The sequence below is a fragment of the Tenebrio molitor genome, chromosome 3, assembly GCF_963966145.1.
Source record: "Tenebrio molitor chromosome 3, icTenMoli1.1, whole genome shotgun sequence".
NCBI lineage: Eukaryota > Metazoa > Arthropoda > Insecta > Coleoptera > Tenebrionidae > Tenebrio > Tenebrio molitor.
The window spans coordinates 22202342-22211946 of record NC_091048.1 but is presented as its reverse complement, the minus strand read 5'-3'; the positions used below and the strand labels follow the sequence as shown (position 1 = coordinate 22211946).

The window sequence follows — 9605 nt, the reverse complement described above, 5'->3', positions numbered from 1 at the left end:
GAATATTAATTTTTTTTATGCAAAGCATGACCGTTTTATTAAATAATGGAAAGTGGATGGTAATTTTCAAGGTTATGAAAGCTCCACTTGATAAAAATCCGTTAGGCAACAAAATCGATAAAGGTAACTATTCCGCTTTTTCAAGAAGTGCGATTTTGTCATAAAATAAAGATTATCTATAACAAAACTGTATTTAGAACTCTCGTCCTGGTTTAATTAGAAGAAATTGTGCGACGCAGTTAGTGGTATAAATTAAGCAAGATATTGCAAGATTGTTTGATTGCAAGAAATTAAAAACTCGTAAACCTGGCGAAATTTTATTAGTTGGTCGGATCGAAGCACTTCCGCGGGGCGAACGCTCGTCGCCAAATTCCTTCATCGACAGTTCGGCGGCGTCTTCCCGGTGGCGGCGCATTGTTTTTCATTTTCGGACGAGCAAACAATAAACTTGCTAATGGGTTGTGTCGTCGATTAGGTCCCGGCGTTATGTAGCAGAAGGATGCGCCAGTATGAACATATCTTGTAGTAAGTCTGAGTTTTTGGGGATTCCGGTGCGGGATGCGTGGTGGGCATAATATCGATCGCGTTGGCGGCGGCGCGGTCGCGCCGTCGAGACGCAGCAGCAGTATAGAAAACAGCGTTATTTGACAGGTTCGGACAGAGTGCGGCGCGACCACCATGGAAGTACAACACGGACGGTAGTGAAGTGCTGTTTGTCCCTCCTGCAATTGCACACGAAGTGGATCACCAGTGTTGTTGTTCGGTGGCGACAGCGCCCGGATAAGCTGCCAAGTAAGCCTCCGTTTGTTGTCTTTGCGGCCGTCGAGGGCCCTCGTCCGGCGAGCCCTGCACCATCGAAAAACAACACGACCGATTTTTGCGGAAAAGTCGCCCCCTTCACGCGCGATCACGAATTTTCGGGGGCGGTGGTGGGTTTTTACGCGGCTCGATTGACAGACATTTTGGCGGGAAATTATTTTTGGACGGGTATTTTGCCAATCGTTTCGGCGGCGAATTATAAACGTTTAGTTGTTGACGCACACATCACACAAAATATTTACAAACTAGACCCTCATAGTTTGAGGACTCGGTGCGCCCCAAGCCAAGAACTAAATCATTATTTGCTTATTCCAGAGCTTTATTTTCTCAGGAAGTACAAATAATTTGAGTCAATTTATTTAGGATTTATTGACCGAGTAGCTGTCGACGGAATCACTGTTGATTCAGATTGGGAAATATTTTGAATTCGTTACTTTTAATTGCTGTTTGTTTTCGCCACTTTGTCTTTTTTCATAACTCTAGTGTAATTTGTCATAATTCAAGGTTGTACAAACATCAGAAAGCTTTTACCTGAAACAATACCTTTTTCTACTTTTCTGTTTTCGTTTTTATTATTTTATGTAATGGTGTTTTTATTAGAAAAACTTTTAATCTGAGTTCCACCAACTTTGGCAGAGTAAAAAATGTCCCTTAAACCCTCGGGCAACAGATTTATCTTGTCACCGGAATGATTGGGATATTGTTGAGTTGTTTTCTTTCAAAGCTTCCCGGCCGTGATTTTTGAAATTTCTTCAACTCGCTGCAATAAAAGCGTCGAAAACATTTACCATTGCTGGTTTCACATAATATATGTTAAATCCCCGAACAAATTTGCCAAAGGGTGGGTGAAACATCAACGAAAGCACACGGTTAACCCGGAAACACCAACACAGCCATCTTTCATAATTTTACATAATGGAACCATTTAGGGTGTACAAAAACACCGCTTTAACGACGTTCGCGGATTTTTCAAAGTCACATTTTATGTTTGGTCTTTTTTTATGCTCATTGGTTTCGAAAAAAAACTTTCAATATTTGAACAGTTTGTACAATTGTCCTCGCTCTTATCACGGAGAGGGCTGAACTACGTTAAAAAACCCACTAAATTAATTAAAATTCAGCTAATGTAAAATATCCACAAATTTATAAATAGAAATGGTAACACAAATGAACGGGAAAATTATTTATTGTACAGGTCTGTAAAAATTTAAATGTATTTTCTGTAATTAGCGCAGACCTCAACTCTTTGTTTTATTTTTTATCTTGTTTGTCCTTTATTACTAACCAGATGCAAAAAATGTTGCGGTACAAAAAAAACCAGGATAATTTCATGTTACTACATACATACATATTTGAAATACGTTTGTTTTTTTCTAATGAATATTAATAATCTAATTAATAAAATATATCGTTAATTCTTTGTTTTTTTTAATAAATATTTCAATTCCTTACTTTATACTCAAGGCAATTTTTTTTAGTAAGTTAATTCTTCAAAAAAACTTATGATTGATCGTCAAAGCATTAGGTGTATTTGTAAAGGTCACAGAGTACAGTAATATCAGCTTACAGATTTCCATAAAAAATGTTGTTAAAAGTTTCCTTCGACGCAATAAAACATCAAAGATACCTAATTTATTAATTAAATTATCCGTTAAAAGCACAACTTATTAAATTAATGGATTAACATTATCTGAAGTAGCTCTAAAGGTTCATCACCTGTGGCGCATTCGCTTTTATATCAAAGTCTGAAATCTATATTACGTATCCTTATTGCTGTTGTTCACACAGTGCACGGTTTTCTGTTTGTTTTAACACAATACTGCTTGCAGGTGTGTAAGCTAATAGTTCTGTATAATTCGGAACGTGCCTTTGGCCTACTAGATAAAAGTTTTGTTCAATATTTACCTAAAAATTACCCTTGTAAAATTCATCATGGTCTCTTGCAATAATTTAGTTGTAATTATAACAGCAGATAACACGATTCTGGCTAACTTAACATTTTGCTAATTAGTGTAACTTCTTCGGGAACTTTGCTTCGGCATCTTGAACATTTCGTGCTAATTGGCAGTGTTTTCCACAATGACAACCCAAGATGTGCTAATTCAAAGTTTCCAAATTATGCACAGGCTCACGAAACTCTGTTGCCCACAACGCAACTTGTCCAAAATATTTTTTAGATTTTAAGGAAAGGGTAAACTAATAATTTGAACGTCACTAAGAAAATTTTTGTTGTACAGTTTAATCTAGTTAAAAAATTGGCATTTACGTTACTTAAAGCAACAATTAAATCGATTAAGGGTGATTCGCGAGTAATAATGAGTCTAACGAAATGTGTGATGCAGCCAACATTACATTTGCACCTATTATGTGGATATACAGGGTTATTCACGTAAGATGATGAGCCTGACCAGGTAAAAATACAACCCAAAGTACATTTTACAATGCATTCACTGTGTTTTGGTATTTAAAAATTAACTCAGGAATACAAGAAGGTATTCTAGTAGCTTGAAACGTATATCTGTCATTGCATTTTTCGTTCATATTTAGTATTTGGAAATGTTTTCCGACATGATCCTAGTTACCCATTACTTTTGTGATTTTAATTGTTTATTATTGTTATTAAATCATACTCTGTTGAGAGAGGTATTTTTCAGAACTTGACATTCATTAAATTGACGTTAAAAGCTATCTATGTTTTATGTGCAGTATGATAATGTATGTAATAGGGATGGAGATAGTTTTATGAATTGTATTTTGGGTTGCTTTTTTTCCTGGTCAGGCTCGTCATCTTACGTGAATAACCCTGTATATTTTAATTTTATGCAACGTAGTCAACATACCCGATATCATATTTGTCAAATTTAATTAAAAGCATTATGTGGAATTATTGATAAAAACACAACTTAAAAAACTATAGAGGACATGTATTGTTGGTTGCAGCACAAATTTTGTTAGGATCATTATTATTCGTGAATCACCTTGTACAATTTAGCATCGTATGTCTCGTGTTCTATTGTTAACGTACGTGTCCTATCTTGTTCTTAATAAGCAAAAGTGTAGTAAAGAAAAACGTATAAAAGTGGAAAAATAAAAAATCGATAAATTGATAGTTTTATTTTAAAATTAACTTCCTTCATTTATAATGCATCGGCCATTGCCGGGTTTAATTTCTCCATTGGCGTAGACGGGTTTATTTCACTTATTGACAGCTAATTTGCGAATTACACACCACATAAAAATTTCAGCTCTTCTCCCCATTACTAAGCTCAGTTTTAATTCATCCCTCTCCAAATCTGAACTGGTGAATTTTGGGAATTGTTTGGTGCATTATTTAGTAAGTGAGCAATTATCGCAACTCCGAAATCCTCGTCAAATCAGCTGTCAATACGTCAGAAAAATTTGTTAAATCTACTCCTAATTAGTCCAATTAGTAGTGCAAGTTTTATGTCGCCCAGGGTGGGTATACATACGACCCCTGTTGGTATTGAGTTTGCAACCTTTAAGCTTTAAGAAAACTGATACTTGTTGAAACGAATGAAAATTTATCGTTAAGCAGTACTATATTTCCTTATAGTTGGTTACCCTAATGTAAAAGTTACGAATGCGCTTAGAAACTAAAGCTCAAGCTCGTTAGTTGATACTGCTGGGCGCTGTGGAACAGTTTTTTCCTGCAACACGTTTGACTGCGATGAATAATAATTACAAAGGCGTGGGACTTGCCAAGTTCTTTGTCATACACCAGAGACGAGATTTTTCATTACTGACGCGTTTGATTCAATATTATATATAATTTATTTTCGTGCCACTCCTCAACGTTCTTATATAAATTTAAAAAGTTTCTCTGTTTGGCAAACTTTTTAAGATTCTTAACGAACTCTCTTTATTTAATCATACTTTATTGTTGTGCGCTACTTCTCTCGGTCCGTTTTTTTTCTTTTTCTAATTGTGTAACAAAATCGGCGCAATTGTCGATCGCGTTTTAACGAACTCGGTAATAACGCAAATGATTGTTTTTTTTACAAACAAATAATTAAATCGAGTCCAATCAGTTTGTTTGAAAAATGCAAATAAACAAAATGAGAGATGATTCTCATCAGATTACATCAAATTACGATTGTTTTGTAGGAAGATTGCCAGTTAAAATTCATTCGTGATGTAAAAACAGGCACAAAGCTCTCTCTGAGAGCTTTAATGTTTCTCTAATCAATTTTGTTATTAAGTTTCGTATGACAAGCGATTTTCAATAAGTTAAAGGATATTAAAGTTAAAATTTGTAATTTTGTCAAGGAAAGCTTACAGGATTCCGAAGGGTAACCCCATGCAGAACCGTCGTTTTGTTAATAAAGCTTTGGTATCAGCGGGTAGAAAGCTTTTAAATAACATTCTTAGTTTTGATTTAAAATTAACTTTGCTAGACCGATTCCTTTGTATAACCTTATCACAGCATTTCAATACTTTTGTAGACCCCTGATTTCTCATTACAATGCATCTGTTTTACTTAATTTATTCCGCAAGAGTTGAATATCCCTACTTCATTGAAACTGACATAAGAAAAAGGTTCAAGATTATTTTTCTCCCTTCATTGTATCGAGCTTTGAAACAATTTTGTGGTCAAGTAAGTGGGCCGTGATTTTTTTGTCTTTTTTACTAATGCAAGTTTTTTTAATTGGCATGTTCTTGACATTTTGATCAACGTTTTATTATAAACTGAACGATTAATTTATCGTGAACCCATCATGTATCATAAATAAACCAGGAAAACTCTCGTTTGTTCTAAAAAGAACTATTTCTTGTCAAGAAATAATGCACACTACTACTTGTTTGCTGAATAAATGACGTTTGAGACCCATGCCACTTGACTAAATTTTTTTACCTTCTTTAGCACCTGTAGTTTATTTGTAATTTGAAATTTTGACTGTTTAATAATAAATAAACTAAACCGACTGGTAAAACTTAACTTGTCTTTTTCTTTATTTGTATAATCATAAACCAGACCAGATAACAATGGGGTTAATCGAGTTTGTTATCGTTATTGTTTTAATAGCTAATAAAGTGCAATTGGTCTGAATTATTATTCACTTTGACTGCATTAGATGCCTCTGGCTGCAATGGTTAGGTATTCAGTTTAACGTATTTTACAATGGCAGTTCTGTTTTCCATCGGATTCATGCCCTGATAATTAAGGACTGTAATAATTGTCTGGAATGTTGTCAAGATGATAACAATAAACAATATATTAAACAATTTCAACTGATAACTACAACTCTTTGACTAGATCCTCGCCATTTTGTTTCCTAAATTTCTGTTAAAGACATAATTCTTATTTAATCGCTCAAAGTAAAATACATTACTTTTTATAACTTAAAGTCGCCGTTGGTATCTCTTCGTGGTGATGCTCTTTATTTTGTAGATAAAGAACTCCCGACAAATAGTTTCGATTTTATCCATATTACGAAAGAATTTCTTACAAAGAAAAATCGACCGAAATAATTCCTAACTATAACATACATAATCTCGATTGTATGCGAGAGCCATTTATTTGGTCCCGTCTTGCGTCCAGTTTCTGACCTTTTCTTTCTTCTTAACGACATAAAGTCTTCTGATGAAGAAGATATCCTTCATGTTGACCAAAGCTATTCTGCTGCTGACAGCTGCTTCGTTAAAGTCCAAGACTTCAATGTAAATTTTCCATAAAGAAAAACCACCATCCCATTATCAGTGCTACTTCTGATGACAGAACACCGCTGGCGCCACCATACGAGCCAGAAGAGAAATAACAGGCAAAAATGTCAACTGCTCTATCTCTCACAATCTAACAGACGTACAAAATTGACTAGATGCATAAGAATTTTTTTCAAAACGATTTTGTCGAGCTACTGTTTATGGGATTTAATTAAAACAAACACACCAGTGATGAAAATGGTTCTTTTTGACGCATTGGAAAGGTTCATGCATTTCAGATAATTTAGGGCTACTTGAATCAGCATCGAGAAGTGGAGCGTAACTCTTCGTCCTTTGCTTCTGATGGTCGTCCTTATATGGATTTTTAGTATAGACGCATCATTTAAACCTTTTTCTTCTCAGTTATGTCTGATTAGACTATAACAAAAGAATCTTTTACTGAACGTTGCAGATTGAAAAAACATACAAGAATCCCATTTCTAGAAGAAAAGTTATTTTGCAGTGCACTCTGAATTTTTCTTTTTTTTTTTTGTTTTGGAAATGAGGACAAGACGTTATCTATTTCCAAAAATTTAGCACTTAAAGCTAAATCTGTTTTAATTCAAATAAGTCACAGTCTAATTCGTCGAATCACTTTCTTCTTTACGTCAACTTACTTTTTTGTTTTTTCAATAAATACAGTTTTTTTTAAATGTCAATTTTACAACTAGAATATGTAGCAGTAGATTCGTAAGTAAAAATAACAATGTACAGTGGCGGCCATTAATTTGGAAACACCAAGATTTTTCTATTGTAAATTGTTTGTCACTTTGACAATGTTATTGACATATCAATTTCGGCTGCGACAGTTGAATGCGCTCAACGATGACATGGGTGACATGACTTCATGACATAACGCTTACACTATCAAATATTAGAAATATCCAGTAAACTAGATTAGGCCGGTGTTTCCAAATTAATGGCCGCCACTGAACATTTTATTTTTTTTATATCTTGCACCCAAAGGATTCTAATAGCGTATTTGCTCAAAGGTATTTGTAAATGAAAATGTTTAATGCGCTCATGTTATCATTTATTCCAGGCTGTTTAAAGCTGAGTGTTTCCAACTCAAAGAACTGAAACTTTGTAACTAGATGCTCTCGTACATTATGTTCCCAGAGTCTTTTTTATTGTTTTTCCGGTTGGTATTCGTCCCTAAAGATTTAAAAACCATAACTATCTCACTGACGTAGGCATTAAACAACAAAACGAATTTCGAGTCTTCAAGAAAATGTTAAACCAAAAACGTACGTGTTTTTTAAGTTAGTTCCTCCAAAACATTTAATCCAATCAGATTGCTACCAAATCCCAATCTCAATAAGCAAATGACAGCGATAATTGATGTTTACTTGTGCATTAATATTCGCTGTCAACTGCTTGTCAATGGCTGAAATCAAATGTGGCAGCGATGTGACTAAACTACATTTATTAAAAGAAAAACAGTACAGAAAAATTTATTAAATAATTCATTTTCCTATTCATACATTCTTCAGGAAATAATCCACTAAAATAGCCCTCGTGCATTTCAAATTGTCGACAATTATCGACAACATGACACGCACTTATAAATTGACACCTACTGAACGGAGAAGTTGAACAAAAAGTCTAGTGTTTAGTCCTTGAGATGATGAATGCAGAACTTGTGAAAATTAAATGTCTTCAAGTGGTGGCATATCTGGAGATCCGACAAAGAACTATTGCTTCTGTAAGCGTGAGCTTAATTATTTTACAACAAAATATTATTTAACGGCGTAAATGTTAGCAAATATTATTGGCTGGTGTCAAATTTAATATTACACTCCCTCAAGACTACCCAAACACTCGGTGGATCCATTTAAAAGTAACGCCCGCAATATATTTAACGATACACTCAATGGTCTAAAAAAATGTTTAATGTAAATTTATAAAATTTATTTTCTTTCATTTCTTGTGCAGAGTGCACTGAAAATATTTTATTCACTTAAAGTATTTATGCACTTTCCTTTTAGTTTGTGTTTTTCTGCTTAAATTGCAGCTTTCTATTTACATAAGAATTTACTTGTCGTTGTCTCTCCAATATGTTTTCCGAGGATTCTAAAATGGTAAATACCAGAGGAAATATAAAATCTGGAAATATTTTTCACATAAAAGTGACGACTATAAATTTCATATATCGAGTGTTTCAATGACAAAATCTGAAAATCTAGTTATTTGACGTTTAATGTTTGTAAACCTGAAAGAACTGTCAAAATATTTTTGTAATAAATCTCGACTCGCTCATTCAGTAGCGAGCTAAGACTTTAAAACTGTTACATTCAACTTCCCTCGCACTTTCTTATTTTGTTTAACAAATCTTTGGAAATTACACGTAATAATAAAATCTTTGTACTGTAGTAACATTAGTAAATTAAATTCTATTCACGTAGTCGAGTAGGAAAACAAATATGCCCCCACAATAAACATACGTATAGCTGGGTTAATAGACTTTGGGAGGTTTGCTCATCCATTCCAATTTTACCGGTTTTTACGATCCTCTTTCTAAAGTATTAACCTCATGTTCATCACATTAGCAAAACGAGAGAAGGCCTATGACCGAGTGTGATAACGTATTTACCTTTGTGTCAACACTCTGTACACGTTTCACATGTATTTCAACATAAAACCATTAAACATACATTGTGGTTATAATAATGTTATTACGGCTGAATCGTTAAGGTGGGTTACAGTTTCAGATGTTCACCACTATCTTGAAAGTTTTATGGCAACACCTGCGTACCCGCTTGTTTTTCCTTAATGCCACTCATTATTTATCAAATTTATTCATGAAAACTGCGTTAGCGGGAAAGCCTTTCGTTAGATACATTAATACGAGCTCGATGATCAGCCTTCAAGTATCAAACGAGTTAATTTTCTTGTAAAGAGAGCGCCTCTCACAAAGGCAAACAGTTTTTCTTTAACGGCGAGCAAAAGTCAAGACAAAGTGATAATTTAAATTGAAAAGACTTTAGCGACAAGCTCTTTTATTAATTGCCTACTGGGTTCCAGTTGATTAGCGAGTTAAATTGATTAAAACGGTGTCTTTCCAT

At 34.2% G+C, this 9605-nt stretch overlaps 1 protein-coding gene across 2 annotated transcripts in view; it reads left to right on the top strand.

The window, feature by feature from the left end:
* Nucleotides 1–582: 582 nt before the first annotated feature.
* The window catches only part of Hs3st-A (Heparan sulfate 3-O sulfotransferase-A), an 83810-nt gene continuing 74787 nt past the window's right edge, over nt 583–9605 (top strand). The window contains exon 1 of one of the 2 annotated variants that reach the window (XR_011157456.1): nt 583–792. The gene's annotated coding sequence lies outside the window, so the exon portion shown is untranslated. The remainder of the gene's footprint in view (nt 793–9605) is intronic. The other variant, XM_069040729.1, reaches the window with a different exon arrangement.